Raw genomic sequence first — 19,562 nt, 5'->3', positions numbered from 1 at the left:
ATCAGTCACTCCAAAAACACAAAGAAATTCAGCCAAACACCAATGGTTTGTGAGGTTTCTAAACAAACACTGTAACTCAGAACCGTGTGATTGGGGGCATTATAACTAAGAACTAAAAGATGAAAACTCACTAAGAAATATCAGATAGGGCCCCTTCTTGGCAATGCCTCCCAAGTAAAGTGAATCTCATGGCTCTGACACATGTGATTATTGCCCCAACAGAAGGAGTTGGAGTTCAAGGAGTCTTTTTTCATTTCCAGAGAGCACCTTCCTTCTATGGGACCCCATTTGCCTTCAGCTCGCCAGCTTTCGGACTGAGTTCAGAATGAATCATCTCTATGAGTCCACCCTCCTTTCCCCCCACCTCCACAATGTGGGGAGGCCTTTCCAGCAGTTGGCATTTGATGGTTCTACCCCAACCCCTTGTGGCTGCAACATCTAACCCTGGCTCAGCCATTCCTAGACTGTCCCCAGGAATGTTGGACTATAACTGAGAAAGAATTAGTCTCTTCAGGTGGCAGTAACTCTGACCTGAGAATCCAGGCACCATGGGCCTCCATCTTCCACTGGTGAGGCAGAGCCAGCTGCTAGGAAAGATGCATGAAGAGAAGGATATAGAAAAGCAGGAAATAAAGATGGAGAGAGAGAGAGTGCTCAGAGCATTCCCAGCAACACTGAGGCGCTCACCTTTGGCTCCAGCACAGGGATAGTAACTCGGGGTGGGGGGGAGGGGCGTGGCATTGGAGGCATATGGGGAAGAGTCTGAAGTGTGTACCTTTGGAGCAAGAGCTGGAGGACAGTTGCCTTTTTCCCAGTGTGGAGTCCTTCTCCTGTGTAGCTGGTAGGAGGGCACCATTTTTTCCTGTCCCCATAGGACATATCTGAATCTGATTGGCCTAGTGAGCTTCATGCTCCACCCTGCTGACTCACTGAGCCCCCATCCCACTCAACTCACCCAACAACAGAGGCACTTTCTCCTGGAGCAGCAAGCTCCACCCTCATTGTACTCTTTCTTGAAAAACTATCAGTCAGCAAGACCCAGGTAGGCAGCAGTTAGCCGAGGTATGCTTTAAGACCAGAGTCTACATTAAGCTATTGACCACAACTCTTCCCACTCTAGTGACTCCCTGAGACCTTGTCTCACCCAAATCATATACCAGACAGGCTGAACCTTAAGGGAGCTGGAAGGAGGCAGCAGGCCTTGGGGTGGTCCTGGCTTTTTCTGGAGCTGCCCCAGACCCGGTAATGTTGGCAGCTGTTCTCAGTTTGCAGCATGGCCTTTCCCACATGCCTTCAGGGTTAGCATAGGCAGAAAACAACTGAATAGCTTTGTAGCTCCTACCAGGTAGTCCCTGGCCAGTCATAGGTAGTGGGTGACCTGGGCTCACACTGGAGCCCCGCACAAGAGGCCCCAGAAACAACATACTTGAAGGTTGGCTTCAGACCACAGCAGAGCACCACACAATTAGCCCCACAAGTGGTACACACAAATAGGAACCAGAGCCCACTGGGGCGAATCCCACTCAGTGGGTCGGTCACCTGCACAGCAGCCTATAAGCTGTGGACTTGGCCAAACCTCACAGCCAATCAGCCTAAGGGTCAATCCCACCCATTGTTGTACCAATAGCAATCAAGGCTCAACTATAACAGGAGGATGCACACAACCTACACAAGGGACATTCCTGGAGCACCTGCCACAGGTGACCAGGGAGACTGTGCTCCACATGGCACCTACTACATAAGGCCACCTGACCAAGACTGGGAGACATAGCAGATCTACCTAATACATAGAAACAAACAGAGAGGCAGCCAAAATGAGGAAACAAAGAAATACGTGCCAAAGGAAAGAACACGAGAAAACGCCAGATACAGAACTAAACAAAATGGAGGCAAGCAACCTACCAGAGATAGAGGTCCAGTAACACTGGTTATAAGGATGCTCAAGGAACTTCAACAAAGAGAAAGCAAGCATAAAAAAGGACAGAGAAACCATAAAAAAAAAAAAAAACATTCAGAAGTGAAGACTACAATAACCAAAATGAAGAATGCACTAGAAAGAATCACCAGCAGACTAAATGAAGCAGATAATCGAATCAATAATTTGGAAAAGGTAGACCCAATCAGAATAGAGAAAAAAAAAAGAAGAAAGAAAGAAAGTTTAAGAAACTTCTAGGACAATATTAAGTGTAACAATATTCACATCACAGGGGTACCAGAAGGAGAAGTGAGAAAGCAAGGTACTGAGAACCTATTTGAAGAAATAATGACTGAAAACTTTCCTAACCTGGCAAAGGAAATAGACATACAGGCCCAGGAAGATCCGAGTCCCAAACAAGATGAACCCAAAGAGGCCTACACCAAGATACATTATATAATTAAAATGGCAAAGGTTAAAGACAGAGAATCCTAAAAGCAGCAAGAGAAAGGCAACTAGTATCTTATAAGGGAACTCCCACTAAGACTGTCAGCTGATTACTCAACAGAAAATTTGTAGGCCAGGAGTGATTGGCACAAAATATTCAACATGATGAAAAGCAAGGACCTACAACTAAGATTACTCTCCCAGCAAAACTATCATTTAAAATTGAAGGATTTATAAAGAGCTTCCCAGAGAAGGAAAAGCTAAAGGAGTTCATCACCACCAAACCAGTATTAGAAGGAATTTTAGAGGGACTTGTTTAAGATGGAAAAAAAAAAGATCAAAATTATGAATATAAAATGGCAATAGCTGCATATCTATCAACAATTACTTTCTATGTAAATGGATGAAATATTCCCCTCAAAAGACATAGGAGAGCTGAACGGATAAGAAAACAAAACCCTTACATACGCTGCCTACAAGAGACTCACTTCAGATTGAAAGACACACAGAGATGGAAAGTAAAGGGATGGAAAAGGATATTTTGTAAAAATGGAAACAAACAAACAAAAAGATGGGGTAGCAATACTTATAGCAGACAAAATAGACTTTAAAACAAAGGTTATAACATGAGACAAAGAAGGACCCAGTAATTCCACTTCTGGGTATATATCTGAAGAAGCCCAAACGCTACTTTGAGGGGACCTGTGCATCCAAATGTTTATTGCAGCATTGTTTACGATGTCCAAGATGTCGAGGCAGCCTGGGTGTCCGTCGATGGAAGAATGATAAAGAGGAGGTGAGACATATATAGATGGGAATATTGCTCAGCAACGGAAGAGAATGGGTTCTTGCCATCTGCAGTGGCATGGATGGACCTGGTGGGTGTTGTGCTGAGTGGAGTATGTCAGACAGAGAAAGACAGATGCAGTGTGCTTTTGCGTATATGTGGACTCTAAAGAACAAAATAAAGAAACAAACAGGGCAGCCGGGTGGCTCAGTTGGTTAGAGCACAAGCTCTGAACAACAGGGTTGCTGGTTTGATTCCCACATGGGCCAGTGAGCTGCACCCTCCACAACTAGATTGAAGGCAACGAGCTGCCACTGAGTTGCCGGAGGGATGGCTGGATGGCTCAGTTGGTTTAGAGCGGTAGCTCTCAACAACAAGTTTGCTGGTTCAATTCCCACATATGATGGTGGGAAGCACTCCCTCCAACTAAGATTGAAAATGGTGACTGGACTTGGAGATGAGCTGCACCCTCCACAACTAGATTGAAGGACAATGACTTGGAGCTGATGGGCCCTGAGAAACACACTGTTCCCCCATATTCCCCAATAAAATTTATTTTAAAAAAAACAGAAACAAACTCATAGATATGGAGAACATATTGATGGTTGTCAGATGGGAGGGGGTGGAGGTGAGTAAAACAGGGGAAGGGATTAAGAAGTACAAATTGGTTGTCACAAAGTAGTAATGAGGAAGTAGGGTATAGCATAAGGGATATTATAGTCAATAATATTGTAAAAACTATCAATGTATGTTGTCAGATGGGTACTGGATTTGTTGGGTTAATAGATGGGAGGAGGTTAGGGGTAAAGTGCAGGGATTATGAAGTACAAACGTAGTTACAAAATAGTCATAAGGATGTAAAGTAAAGCACAAGTGATATAGTCAATGATATGGTAATAACTATGTATAGTGCCAGGTGGGTAGTAGACTAGTCAGGGGGATCATTTCTTAAATTACATAAATGTCTAAATTTATGCTGTATACCCGAAATTAATATAAAATAATATTGAATGTCAACTGTAATTGAAAATTTTAAAAACAGGAGAAAATTTGAAGGGAAATAAGAGGTACAAATTTCCATGTATAAAACAGGTAAGTCATGGGGATGTAATGTACAACATGGGGAATATAGTCAATAATATTGTGATAGCACAATACAGTGTCAGATGGTTGCTGGACTTAGCATGGTGATCACTTCTTTAGGTATATAAATATTGAACAACTATGGTGTACACCTGAAACTAATATAATATTGTATGTTAGCTATATTTTAATAGAAAATCTTTTTTTTTATTGGGGTGATAATTGTTAGTGAAATTACATAAATTTCAGGTGTACAATTCTGTATTACATCATCTATAAATCCCATTGTGTGTTCACCACCCAGAGTCAGTTCTCCTTCTATCACCATATATTTGATCCCCCTTAACCTCTTCTCCCACCCTTCACCCCACTTACCCTCTGGTAGCCATTAAACTATTGTCTGTGTCTGAGTTTTTGTTTCTCATTTATTTGTCTTGTTTTTTGCTGTTTTTGGTTTATATACCACATATCAGTGAAATCACATGGTTCTCTGCTTTTCCTGTCTGACTTATTTCGCTTAGCATCATACTCTCAACATCCATCCATGTTGTCACAAATGTTCCTATATCATCTTTTCTTACTGCGAAATAGTATTCCATTGTGTATATATACCACAAATTCTTTATCTATTCATCTATCGAAGGACATTTTGGTTGTTTCCATGTCTTGGCCACCGGAAACAAAGCTGCAATGAACATTGGAGCACACGTGTTTTTATGTATAAATGTTTTCAGATTTTTTGGGTAGATACCCAGGAGAGGGATTGTTGGGTCATGTGGTAATTCTATTCGTAATTTTTTGAGGAACCTCCACACTGCCTTCCATAGCGGCTGCACCAGTCTGCATTCCCACCAACAGTGTATGGAGGGTTCCTTTTTCTAGACAGACTCTCCAACACTTGTTACTATTTGTCTTGTTGATGATAGCCATTCTGACTGGGGTGAGGTGATATCTCATTGTGGTTTTGATTTGCATTTCTCTGATGATTAGTGATGTTGAGCATTTTTTCACATGTCTATTTGCCATTTGTATGTCCTCTTTGGAGAAATGTCTCTTCAAGTCCTCTGCCCATTTTTCAATTGGGTTGTTTGTTTTTTTGTTGTTGAGTTGCATGAGTTCCTTGTATATTTTGGATATTAGCACCTTATTGGAGGCACTGTTTGCAAAAATCTTCTCCCATTCAGTTGGTTGCCTCTTTATTTTGTCGATGGTTTCTTTTGCTGTGCAGAAGCTTTTAAGTTTCATATAGTCCCATTCGTTTATTTTAGCTTTTACTTCCATTGCCTTTGGAGTCAAATTCATAAAATGCTCTTTGAACCCAAGGTCCATAAGTTTAGTACCTATGTTTTCTTCTATGCAGTTTATTGTGTCAGGTCTTATGCTTAAGTCTTTGATCCATTTTGAATTAATTTTGGTACATGGTGACAGATAGCAGTTCAGTTTCATTCTTTTGCACGTGGCTATCCAATTCTCCCAGCACCATTTATTGAAGAGGCTGTCTTTCCTCCATTGTATGTTTTTAGCTTCTTTGTCAAAAATTATCTGTCCATATTTATGTGGTTTTATTTCTGGGTTCTCAATTCTATTCCATTGGTCTATGTGTCTGTTTTTCTGCCAATACCATGCTGTTTTCATTATTGTAGCCCTGTAGTACAAGCTAAAGTCATGGAGTGTGATACCTCCAGTATTGTTCTGTTTTCTTAAGATTGCTTTGGCTATTCGGGGTCTTTTGTAGTTCCAAACAAATCTGATGATTTTTTGTTCTATTTCTTTAAAAAATGCCATTGGGATTTTGATGGGGATTGCATTAAATCTGTATATTGCTTTGGGTAATATGGCCATTTTAACTATGTTGATTCTTCCAATCCATGAGCACGGAATGTCTTTCCATTTCTTTGTGTCTTCTTCAATTTCTTTCAAAAATGTCTTATAGTTTTCAGCATATAGGTCCTTCACATCCTTGGTTAAGTTTATTCCTAGGTATTGTATTCTTTTTGCTGCACTTGCAAAAGAAATTGTGTTTTGTATTTCCTTTTCTGAGATTTCATGGTTAGTATATAGGAAAGCAATGGACTTTTGTATGTTGATTTTGTAGCCGGCAACTTTACTGTGTTCGTTGATTGTTTCTAATAGCTTTTTGGTGGAGTCTTTAGGGTTTTCTATATATAGCATCATGTCATCTGCAAAGAGTGATAATTTAACTTTTTCATTCCCAATTTGGATGCCTTTTATTTCTTTCTCTTGCCTGATTGCTCTGGCAAGGACTTCCAACACTATGTTGAAAAGCAGAGGTGATAGGGGACAGCCCTGTCGTGTTCCTGAACGTAGAGCAAAGGGCTTCAGTTTTTCACCATTAATTATGAGATTAGCAGAGGGCTTGTCATATATGGCCTTTATTATGTTAAGGTAATTTCCTTCTATACCTATTTTATTAAGTGTTTTAATCATAAATGGATGTTGTATCTTGTCAAATGCTTGCTTTTTCTGCATCAATTGATATAATCATATGATTTTTGTCCTTTATTTTGTTTATGTGATGTATCACATTGATGGATTTGAGGATGTTGAACTATCCTTGTGCCCCGGGGATGAAACCCACTTGGTCGTGATGAATAATCTTTTTAATGCATTGTTGTATTCGATTTGCTAGAATTTTGTTTAGGATTTTTGCATCTGTATTCATCAGAGATATTGGTCTGTAGCTTTCTTTTTTTGTGTTGTCCTTACCAGGTTTTGGTATCAGGGTAATGTTGGCCTCATAAAATGAGTTAGGAAATGTCCTTTCTTCACTTTTTTGGCAGAGTTTGAGCAGGATTAGTATTAGATCCTCTTTGAAGGTTTGGTAGAATTCACTAGTGAAGCCGTCTGGTCCCGGACTTTTGCTTTTGGGAAGGTTTTGGATGACTGATTCAATTTCGTTACGGGTGATCGCTCTGTTTAGATTTTCCAGTTCTTCATGGTTTAGCCTTGGAAGGCTATATGTTTCTAAGAACTTGTCCATTTCTTCTAGGTTATTGAATTTGGTGGCATATAGTCCTTCATAGTATTCTTGGATGATCCTTTGTATTTCTGTGGTGTCCGTAATAACTTCCCATTTTTCATTTCTGATTTTGTTAATTAGTGTCTTCTCTCTTTTTATCTTAGTGAGTCTAGCCAAGGGTTTGTCAATTTTGTTAATCTTTTCAAAGGCCCAGCTCTTTGTCACATTAATTTTTTCTATTTTCTTTTTGTTCTCTGTTTCATTTAGTTCTGCTCTGATTTTTGTTATTTCCTTCCTTCGGCTGACCTTGGGTTTCACTTGTTTTTCTTTTTCTAGTCCTTTAAGGTGTAACATGAGGTTATTTATTTGGGAGTTTTCTTGTTTCTTGAGATAGGCCTGTAATGATATAAATTTCCCTCTTAAAACTGCTTTTGCTGCATCCCCAGAATTTTGGGTGGATGTATTTTCATTGTCATTTGTTTCTATGTATCTTTTTATCTCTCCTCTAATTTCTTCTTTGACCAAGTCGTTCTTTAAAAGTGTGCTGTTTAATCTTCATGTGTTTTTTCCTGCTTTCTTTTTGCAGCTGATATCCAATTTCAAAGCCTTGTGATCAGAGAATATGCTTCGTATGATTTCAATCTTCTTAAATTTGCTGAGGCTGATTTTATGTCCCAATATGTGGTCTATCCTTGAGAATGTTCCATGTACACTAGAAAAGAATGTATAGTCTGATGTTTTAGGATGAAGTGCTCTATAAATGTCAATTATGTCCATTTCATCTAATGTGTCATTTAGGGCTGCTATTTCGTTATTTATTTTCTGTTTGGATGATCTATCCATAGCTGTCAATGATGTATTTAAGTCCCCTAGTATAATTGTGTTTTGGTCAATTTCTCCCTTTAGTTCTGTTAGTAGTTGCTTGGTATATTTCAGTATTCCCTGATTGGGGCATAAATATTGATGACTGTTATGTCTTCTTGTTGTATAGTCCCTTTTACCATTATGAAATATCCATCTTTGTCTCTTGTTATCTTTTTCACCCTGAAGTCTGTTTCATCTGATATCATTATGGCTACACCTGATTTTCTCTGGGTACCATTTGCTTGGAGTGTCAATTTCCACCCTTTCACTTTGAGTCTATGCTTGTCCTTGTAGCTGAGATGTGTCTCTTGGAGACAGCATATGGTTGGGTTTAGTTTTTTGATCCAATCTGCTACTCTGTGCCTTTTTATTGGTGAGTTCAGTCCATTTACATTTAGGGTGATTATTGATATGTGAGGATTTCCTGTCATTCTATCTTTAGTTTTCTGGTAAGGCTGTGTCTCCATTGTTTCTTTGCCTTTTTGTTGTTGTCTATTATTTCTGTGTGGTGGTATTCTATGATGTTTCCCTCTGTTTCTTCTTTTATTGCAGTATATATTTCAGTTCTGGATTTTTTTTTTTTTTGAGTGGTTACCCTTAAGTTTATGTAAAAGAGAGTTTGATATTTAGAGTATTCCATTTTCCTCAGCATGCTTACTTTCTCCATTCCCATATCTGGTTCAGGCCTTTACTCTCCCCCTTTTTATGTTTTGGCTACCACAAATTGTCCCTGTTGATGGTGGTCGAACAGCCTCCTTTAGTATTTCTTGTAGTGCAGGTCGTGTACTAGAAAATTCCCTCAGCTTCTGTATGTCTGGAAAGGTCTTTATTCCTCCTCATATCTAAAGGATATCTCTGCTGGGTATATTATTCTTCGCTCATAATTTCTCTCTTTCAATAGTTTGAATATTTGGTTCCACTCCCTCCTGGCTTGTAGAGTTTCTGCTGAAAAATCTGATGATAATCTAATGGGCTTTCCTTTGTAGGTTACCATCTTCTTTTCATTGGCTGCCTTGAGGATTCTTTCTTTGTCGTTGATTTTAGAGAGCTTCAATACAATGTGCCTTGGAGAATGCCTGTTGAAATTGAGGTAATTAGGTGTTTTATTTGCTTCTTGGATTCGAGGTCCAGTTCTGTCCACAAGTTTTGGAAGTTCTCATCAACAATTTATTTGAATATATTCTCTGTTCCCTTCTCTCTTTCTTCTCCTTCTGGTATGCCCATTATTTTTATACTGCTCTTTCTGATGGAGTCAGAAAGTTCTTGTAGAATTCTTCATTTCTTTGAAGTTTCAAGTCTCTTTCTTCTTTCATCTGTGTAATTTTCAGGTTTCTGTCTTCGATGTCACTGATTCTTTCCTCCATCTGGTCAACTCTAGTACCTAAGCTGGTTATTTCATTCTTAACTTCTTCTATTGAGTTCTTAATCTCCAGAAATTCGATTTGGTTCTTTTTAAAAATTTCAATCTCTTTCTTAAAATGTTCATGTTGTTCTTTGATTGTGTTTCTGAGTTCATTAAACTGCCTTTCTGTGTTTTTTTGCATCTCGTTGAGTTTTTTCAGAACTTCAATCTTGAATTCTCTGTCATTTAAGTCACATATTTCCATATCTTTAAAGTTCCTTTTCTGGAGACTTTTCACTTTCTTTCTGAGCTGTCTTGTTGCCTTGGTTATTCATGGCAATTACTGTTTTATTATTTCTCTTCCTAGACATCTACAGGAGTTGCTTTTGCAACAGGTTGATAGGAAGAGGTCTTTCTTTTGTTTTCCAGTACTTGTTGGTAGAGTGTTTTATTTTTCTCTCCAACAGCAGCCTTTTTTTTCTCTCTCACACGGTAGTGCTATGTTTTCTCTGCATTATTCCAGCTTCTCACACAATGGGGGGATTCCTGGGAGTCGGGCTTCTCCTCTGTTAATAGTTCGCCTGGGTCACAGGGCGCAGTGTCCGTGTGGGTATACAGAGAACTTTTGAAGTTCCAAAGCTCTTCCTGCACCAGATTCAGAGCCTGTATGTTTCAGCAGTTCTGTTTATTCCTGCAGGGGTCCGCCCAGATAGGTGCGGTCTGGGGCAGGGTGAGTTGTGAGAGGTGGCCCAGAGCAATGGCGGCGAGCACCATCACAGCCAGTCCTGCTTCCACAGCTCCCTCCCCTTTGCCAGAACTAGTTGGGCTGCGAATCTATTTCTGCGGTCCACAGTTCTCAGAACAGTAAATATTCTGTTCTTTTGATCTGACACTGCTACTGTTCCGCTTCTAGCACTGGGCAGGTGGGGGCGGGGCGAGCTCTGGGATGGTAAGGAAGGGGCAGCTAGTCTCAGTGCCTAAGGCTCCGTTCTTTGCTCAGCAGTGAGGGCTTAAACCACCGTTTTCAGCCTTCTTCCCTCAGTCTTTTCTCCGAGGTCTCTGCCGTGAGCGTTGGGTTCAGCTGTGTTATATGCTGCCCCCTCAGCCCTGTTGGCCATAAGCGGAGCGCTAGCAGTCCGAATTCTTCTCTCTCCACTGCTGCGGTAGTTCCGGGAAGCAGCGAGCTCGGAGCACTGAGCTAGGTCGGAGTCCTGTGCCCAGGCGGCTCCATCTCAGCACTTCTTCCTTTCCTCCTCCCCCGCTCACACGATTCGCCCACCTTTAGGTGATTTCAGTAGTGGGCCTCTTCGTCTTGCCTGTCTGCTGTGCAGGGAGTCCTTTGTGGAGCTATTGTTGTTCGATTAGTTGTAAATTCCAGGGGAGCTTTACAGAGGCTCACCTCACGCCGCCATTTTGATCCGGATCATTAGAAAATATTTTTAAAAAATGAAGTACTAATTCAGGGTAGGGCATGGAGGAATCTTGAAAACACTATGCTAACTGAAAGAAGCTAGTGACAAAAGACCACATATGATAGAATTCCATTGATATGAATGTCTACAATAGGGAAATGTATAGAGACAGAAAGTAGATCAGTAGTTACTTAGGGCTGGAGTGGGGGCTAAAGCGCTGCTAGAGGGCACAGGGTTTCTTACTGAGGTGATGAAAATGTTCTATAATTGACTGTGGTGATGGTTGCTCTATGTGACTATACTAAAATCCATTGAATTATACACTTTAAATGGGTGAATTGTACATTACGTGAATTATATCTCAATAAAGTTGAAAAAAAAATGCATCACCATTCTCCAGTTGGTGGTTGGTTGGTTGAAGATGGAATCCATTTAGGAAGGAAGGCCTGAGTCTTCGGCACCTCATGTGCCAGCTCAGAAGGGCCACTGTGAAAGCTTTTATAACATCTGCTTCAGACCCCCTAAAAACCAATTGGGGTTGGATCTGGACTTTCTCAGTAGGAATGGTTAAGTGCTGATGGGACAATAAAGAGAGAATGCTAGTTGATAGATTCTGTAGTTCAGCTTCATTCCCAGATAGAGTCTGGATTCATCTGACACCAGAGAAATCAGATTTCAGGAGACTGAAAACTAGATCTGAGTTTCTTTCTAGAAACTTCTTTTCCAACCTTGAAACTCTTGGCTGCTGTAAGTCCTGGTTATACAATAGGTGATGACAACATTTTCCTTTTATGTATGAAGGTAGATGATTCTTCAAATTAAAGATGAAAGCTGACTTTTCTCACCAGAAATAGTTTACAGAATCAACTTGCAAAAATGTAAGAGGCAGCAATGGAAAGAGTAAAATATTTTCTCATTCTTAGATTCCACATTGTAAACTCCACCGAAGCAGGTTAACTTTCTTATCCTAACGCCTGGCCAAGAATAGATAATAAAAAAAATCTGAAGTAAATAAAAATCTCCATTGATTTTATTATTTTTTTAAATCCATGGAAAATGGCAACCATTTTAATGGGATTTCAGAAAGACATTTACATGGAATAACTGGGACTTAAATTTTGACTCTGATGTAAAATGTATATATATATATATATATATGTAGGTACATTATTTGGATACCAATGAATCCACTTAAAACTCTTAGTGTCTGATGATGATGCTTGATCCTTTAGGAGGCAATAAAGAATGGCTGTGAAAACAAATAAACAACAACAAAAAAGCATCATCAAAAAGACTGGGAGTAAACACATCAAAATACTAACAGTGGCTATCTTTGCACAGAACTATGACATATTTTTAATCACTAGACTCACCCTTGGTTCACATTCTTGAATTCTACAGAAAATAATTTATCTTAAACTCTAAATACTTGAAGCATCCAAAGAACAAAATTTGTGATAAAACAATTGCTAAAAAGTGATCATCCATTTTCAAAACCACGCCCACGAAATAAGTGAGGATAAATCTGGCACAGGGAGTGCTCTATGAGTCTGGACAAAGATGTCTCTGAGCTCGATTCTCATGGCAGTGTTAGCTGTGGCTCCTGCATGATGGACCTGGACTGTGCAAAAAACCGCTATACTCTTTTGCTCTTCCACAATTAAGGAACCTAAATTCTAGCATTAATCTTTATCAGGAACCTATTTTACCATGGACATTCGGGTAAGGTCAGTTTCGGTTTTTGCTTCTTTTGGCCTTTTGATTCCTCTGAGGTGGGTCTGCATGAAGTTATCTTTGTCATGGTCCGTTCTCACCTTGGAGAACCCTGACCCTGACCCAGGTGGCCAAGTCTGCCTGCTTTGAGTCAGAACTGATGAGCAGACAGGCTGGCTAGGGACGGGCCTAAATGCACCCCTGTGGAAGGGCCTTTGATGCTACAGCTCCTTTCTCCTGCACATGGGGGGCTTCGTTCCTGCTCTCCAGTCCTGTGGAACCATCATCTGCGCAAGGGAGAAACAGTCACAATGGTAAACGCTCAGCAAGTGCTTGCTGGGTGCCACACATGCTGGCTTCTTTATATCCACAATCCCACACCCTCCTCATGACAGCTCTGGGGTAGACACGATAATTAAGCCACGTCTGCAGATGAGAACACCAAGGACAGAGGACTGAGCTGCGCATTTAGTGAGCAGAGAAGGAGCTGGCAATGTGTCCTGATGCCAGCAGGGCCAGCTCCTCTCCAGGAGCCAGGACCTTGTAGCTCTGGACACATCTGCTCCCATCCATTCTTCTTTCTCAGTCTGAATGTTCCAAGGAGAAGCCCCCTGCAGTATAATTAAAATTGGGGGAGATTTTAAAAGCCCTTGGAATTTCCCCAGTGATACGAGTGTCTCTGTTACTCACGAGCCCTTGGATCACACCTGAGTTTAGGTTCATGAGGGGACTGCTGGTGGCCCCCAGGTAACTTCAGGATGGGAGCTGCTCACTGGAGGAACCAACCATCTGATTAGAAGGTTGGGACTCTGAGCCAGCCTGCCTTCTGGGGAGTGGAGGGGGGCTGGAGATTTCATTCAGTCACATGGACAGTGATTTTATCAGTTATGTCCACATAATGAAACCCTGATAAACCTCTGGGAACTGGGGCTCAGTGGAGCTTCCTGGTGGGTGAACACATTGATGTGCCCAGAAGTGAGAGACTCTGGTTCCACGAAGTGCAGGGGCACAGAAGTTCTGTGTTCAGGACCCTCACAGACTTTGCCCTCTGCATCCTCTCCCTTGGCCAGTCCTGAGTGGCATCCTATGTAGTAAAACTATACATATACATATAGCGCTTTTCTGAGTTCTGTGAGCCATTCCAGAGAATTACCGGTGTGAGAGGATCATGGGAACCCCTGAATTTGTAGTCATTCAGAAGGGCAAGTGGCTTGAATTTGAGGCTGGTTTCTGAAGTGGAGGCCGTCTTAAGGAAGATGAAGCCCTACCTCGGGTCTTCGCTGACACCTCTGTCCCAGTAGAAAATGCCAGAACTGAATTGCAGGACACTAGCTGGGGGTGGTGCAGTCATCCTCTTTCTTCATTGCCTTTGCACGCTTCTTTGAAGGGAAAACTGTGTCGGAATGAAGCTAGAATCTTGGTACACATGGCCAGCAAGGATGGATTAAAAGCAGCTTATTTTCAAAAATCTTCCTTTTGGCTGAGTGTTAAATCTGCTTGATTTAGGATGGTCTCGGAATACATTCCAAACAAGCTGGGTCGTCACCATGTTGGAAGCTGCTGGGTGCTCAGATGGAACAGTGGGAAGTGATACTAAATCGTCTATAACGGCACAGCAAGTGAAGACACCCTGGGTCAAAGCAACTGAGGGAAAGGCTGTTTCTTGACCTTCTGTCTTTAAGACAATGGAACATTCTGTTCTTTTCTCAAGTGCCTTGGAGACTTGGGACTGAGTGTTGTTTGTTACTGCCCTGTAGATGGGGCAGAGGTGGGTGAGAAAGGGTCATGCTGTTACCTCCATTTAATTGACATTTATCTATGCTCAAGGGGGAAGGAGCTTGGATGGGATCTTTGGTTTTTGTTCTTTGCATGAACTTCAGAGGAAACATTTATCATGATGTTTCCTGACTTTATCTTTGGAAGGATGTACGTGAAATGGGAGCTGCCTGGGAGGCCTGTGTTCATGGAGCAGGGAGTTTCTCGAGTAGCAGGGTTAAAAATGGGTGTACAGTTACTTACAATAGGAACCTGAGTGTCTATCAGTCAATGAGAGGATAAAGAAACTGTGGTACATATATACAATGGAATATTACTCAACCATAAAAAAGAATGAAATTTTGCCACTTGTGACAACATGAATGGACCTAAAGGGAATTATGCTAATTGAAATAAGTCAGAGTGAGAAAGACAAACACCACATGATTTCACTTATATGTGGAACCTAAAATACAAAATAATTGAACAAACAAAACAGAAACAAAAAATTCACAGATACAGCGAACAAGTTGATGGTTGTCAAATGGGAGAGGGATCGGGGGGACTGGGTGATAAAGTTAAAGAGATTAAGCTGTACAGATTGGTAGTTATAAATATAACAGTTATGGGGATGTAAAGTACAGCATAGGCAATATAGTCAGTAATATTGTAATCACTATATATGGTGTCAGGTGGGTACTTAATGTATCAGGGTGATCACTTTGTAAGTTATATAAATGTCTAACCACTATATTGTATGCCTAACACTAACATATATTGAATAGCAAATGTAATAGAAAAATAAAACAATTTTTAAAATGGCTGTGCAATGACCCTGTCACTGATAGTCACCCAAAAAGCCTGAGATATTCAAGGTGCAGGGGGAGAAATCTCTTTCAGGAGATTGCAGACAATCTTTGAGGGTGACATACGTGCTGGGCTGTTTTGTTTGTTAGCCAATTTTATTTTTCTTGCTTACCAAGTTTGCTGCTTATTAAAAAATTAGCTCTGGGCAATGCATCTAGGTGTGTTTTGGGTAAAACATCTGGGGGTGTCAGAATCATCTTCAAATGAAAATGCAGTTGACTCACTGGGGACACCCACCTCCCCACCCCCCACCCCCACCCCCACCCCCACCCCCACCCCAGTCTGCTCTGCCTGGAGAACCCTGGCTCACCTCCATCCCCAGCCTCAGCGGGGAAGGAGGAGAGGGAGGTAGCTAGCTGTTTGTCTCCATCCAAACAGCAACGGGATTCCTTGGCCTGACTGTTCAGTAATCCTCGGCCAGCTGGCTGCCTCCTTCTCCTCTGGGAACGCAGTGAATCACACCTCCGCAGTGCACTTGGCCCGTACACGTCCTGAGGGCTGGAGGCCTGCATCTGCCAGCCCAGAGGAGCTGCAGTCAAACTTCTGAGCACGGATCACATCGGGGGCCCTGGAATTTCTAAGCACCTGAGGCTTTGCAGCTGCAGGGGAAGAATACTGATCTGGGAGCAGCAAAATTGAAAACTCACTAGACTGCTCACAGGGGCAAGCTTTCTTTTTCCCTCTTCATAGGGGCGTTAGCAACAGGAGGTTCTCATAGGTCAGCCCAGCAAAGGAGTGAACGTGCTTGTTCTCTTTCTGCCTTCCCTCCTGCTGTCCTCAGAGAAGGTAAACCTCTGCTCCGCAAGCTCTCTAGCCTAGTCAGGACCTTAGCAGAACACCAGGAGTGAGGCACTGGGTCATAAATACTACCAGACATGTATGGGTGCATGGGGGGGGGGTGCTTCAATGGTTCAGGGACAGAGAACCAGGAGAGAGGTGTACTGCTGCGATCTCTTTTACCACTGGGCATCAGAAGCACACATCCCAAGGCTAGACCTTGTTTCAGAAGCAGGGAGAGGATAGGGTTTCAGCTGCCTCTAATTGGAGTGACCAGGGAGTCTTTCTGTAGATAGAGCTTCAGTAAGGAGCCCTGTGAGACACAGCAGAACAGGAGGGGCATAAAGCCAATCCATGCGGCTTCCCGCCATTCTTGGTGATTCTCAGCCAGTCAGCAGGTGCCTCTCCCCGGGAAGGCCCTCAAGAGAGCCTGGCCCGCTGTTGTGTGCTGCTGGCCCTCCTTCCAGCTTGGTCACAGACCTGCCAGGACACCTCTCCCTGCTCACTCAACCACAATGGGAAAGGGGCAAGCAGAAGAGAAACTGGGAGCAGGAGGGAGGTTATGCACAGAGCCCTGCAGAGCTGCACCCTGTAAGACTGAGGGGATCAACCTTTTACCTTATTAAAATAGTCATGGACCCACAAGCACTATGAACTGAGATTCCAATGAAGTGTCTTGCTGACTTGGTGAAGAGTGGTGATGGGAAGCCTGGTCCATGGGTCCAGGTTCCCCAGCACCCACACTGCCTGGGGGATGCTCAGCCTTGTGCCAGCTGGAGCCCGCCTCCTGGGGGCTGGGAAGGGGCAGGTCCCTGGTCCATGACTGGCCTTGCTGGCTCACTCTGCTGCTTCCTCAGGAGAAGACCAGCTCTGGGCCTATGCCACTCCAGGGGCCCACCCCCACGCCCCTCCTTCCCACAGGCCACCCACCACCACCGCCAAGAGGTATTTTTAAAAATTTTCTTTCCTTGAAAAAATCAAAATAATCTTCCACAATTCTTATGCACAGCAAACCCAACCTGGGTCCTGGAGGGACATAGCAGTATTTGCTCTCTGCCTCATGCCGTTTCCCCTGTCAGGCACTCCCCACCCTTCACTGTCCACTCATTCTCAGTGCCCAGTTCACATCAGTGGCCTTCCTGACATGCCAGACCCCACTGTGTCTTCAGAGGTCTATGTCACTGCTGTGTCCCCTCAGCTTCGTAACCTCCTGCACCCATTCACACATCTGTCTAAAGCTTCCCTCATGCTGCCCTCCACCCCTTGTTTCCCAGGGGTCTGGCCCACAGTCCAGTCAGTCCCAATGCTTGCTCTGTTCTCTTTACCATCAACCACCTCCTGGCTTCTGCCTCTATATTAGGTGATTAACACAGTCAAGCCTTCTGAATTAATGAAGGAAGGAAAAAAGGAAGGAGGGAGGGAGGGAAAATGAACAACCACAAGAAAACTCCCACCATCCACCTCTCCTTGACCCACCATCTCTTTCCTTTTCCTTGGAAACATGTACTTAATACTCTCCAAGGTGCATTTTGCCCATGTTGGTGACACTACGGAAATCGTCACATGTCGTTTAGAGGACAGGAAGCACCACGTCACAGCTGAGTGCAGTACTTTTTCTTAGTGGGAACATGTCTTAGTACTGATGACATCTTGGATGTGATGGAATGTGATATGCCACTTGAAAGAGGCCACTAAATCCCTTTTGTATCTATCACGTGTTGCTGGACTCTCAACTATGGTGCTGTAGTTTCTGCTCCCAACCACCCACTGTAAAGCACCTCCCCACGGTCACCCAGGGCCTCCTAACTCTCAGAACCAGTCCTTTTCAGTGCTCGTTCTACAGAGTCTACATACTGCTTTTGTCATCGGCCTCCTGAGACTTGCCACCCTGTGTCCAGAGACACCGTCTGTCCTGCGTCCTGACCTCCCTGTCCTCCTCTGGCCAGCCCCTTCTCAGTCCTCAGGGCCAGGGCTCTTCGGGGTTTATTCCTCACTCAGCCCTCTTGGTCTGCACTGGGCCGGTAGTGGAGCTCTCACCACTGGCCTCCTCTGTCACCTGTGTGCCGAAGCTCTCGAGTCCAGTCTGTACTTGAATATCTTTCTGGGCATCAGCCTGCAGTCGGGCTCTCTCCTTTTCATTTCTTAAACCACAGCCTCTCAACCTGGAACCATTTTCTCCCCAAGGGACGTGTGGCAATGCCGGGAGACATTTTTCCTGATTACAACTGGGGGTGGGTTACTGGCATCTAGTGGGTATTGGCCAGGGATACCACTGAACATCCCATGTACATAGGAGTCCCCCACAATGAACAAGTATCTGGCTCCAAATGTCCGTAATAGTGAGGTTGAGAAGCCCTGTCATATGCACTTCAGATGGATAACGCCCCACTCTGAACTTTTCCGTATCTTTCACGATATACCGCTGTATCCTGTCATTACACGTCTGTCCCAACTACGGGGCTAGAAGCTTGGAGACACACTGAGCTTTATTCCCATCTCCAGTCCCTATCAAGGAATCTGCATGGGATGAGATATCCAGCAGTGCTGTGAATTAATGGAACATGTAAGTATTGTCTGATATCCCCAGAGAAACTCTAAGTTCTCTGAAGGCGGGACCATCAGAACCTCCAATGGTGGAGAGGAAGGTGGGAGCAGCAAGGGCAGAAGTGAAAGATTCGGGACAGGTGAGAAAATGTGTAGAACCTAAGATCCCACGCCTCTGCTGGCCGAGTGTGGGCTAATGCATGTGGCTACCCCATGTGGAAAAGAAAAAAAACGCCCCAAAACAATTTAGATCCTGTTATTATTTCTAAAAATTGTAAAGAGGTTGAATAAGTAGGTAGAGAGGGCATAAGGTAGGTCTATGTTGGTAAAATGAGATTTTAAAAAAATGGAAGTGAATCTTAAAAGAAAGATGAGCCCAGATTGTATTTGCAATAGTTAATATGCTACGAAGTAAAACCAAAGGGGGAAGACCACCATGAAAATAAAGAGAAAACCCTGGAGAAAAAGAGGATGAATAAGACAATTTTGGGTTAATTTTCCAATCTATTGTAGCATTCTCCTATTAGATTAATATTTGGGTAATATATAACATCTTTGAATTCTCCAAATTACTTAAATCTTAGGAGACACCATATGGGTTACAGCTCTACCATTTTACCTCAGATAGTGCTTCCTTCACAGAAGACATCTTTTAAGCAAAGCCATTAGCTGTACCTGTGTACCTGCTCACACTGGCTTATGGGGACTTACAGGAATGTGTCATGAGCCCCATTCCCCGTTCCTTTCAATCAGCCTTATTTTCTGATTTAATTTTGATTTGCCGCATGGCATGCATGTTCGTAAGCTGACAGTTGATACCTAAGGTTAGGGCATAAATTCCTACTTCTTTTTCTGAATTCATTTGGACAACTTATGTGAGGGATCTAGTTATGAAAGCAAAGAATTCTGGGCCTATGGGAGGAAACTCTCCCTTGTGAATTAGAAAAGCATGAAGCATCTCTATGACTGCAGAGCCCCTGCTAGAGGACAGGGAGGGGCCTTCATCACCCACAGGACAGGCAATTCCCTGGGACCTGGGTGAGCGCATGCGTGTGCACAAGGGTACCATCCATCCT

Source organism: Rhinolophus sinicus, linkage group LG09, assembly GCF_036562045.2.
Source record: "Rhinolophus sinicus isolate RSC01 linkage group LG09, ASM3656204v1, whole genome shotgun sequence".
Lineage (NCBI taxonomy): Eukaryota > Metazoa > Chordata > Mammalia > Chiroptera > Rhinolophidae > Rhinolophus > Rhinolophus sinicus.
The sequence above is the reverse complement of the archived record's forward strand: the minus strand, read 5'-3'. Positions refer to the sequence as shown.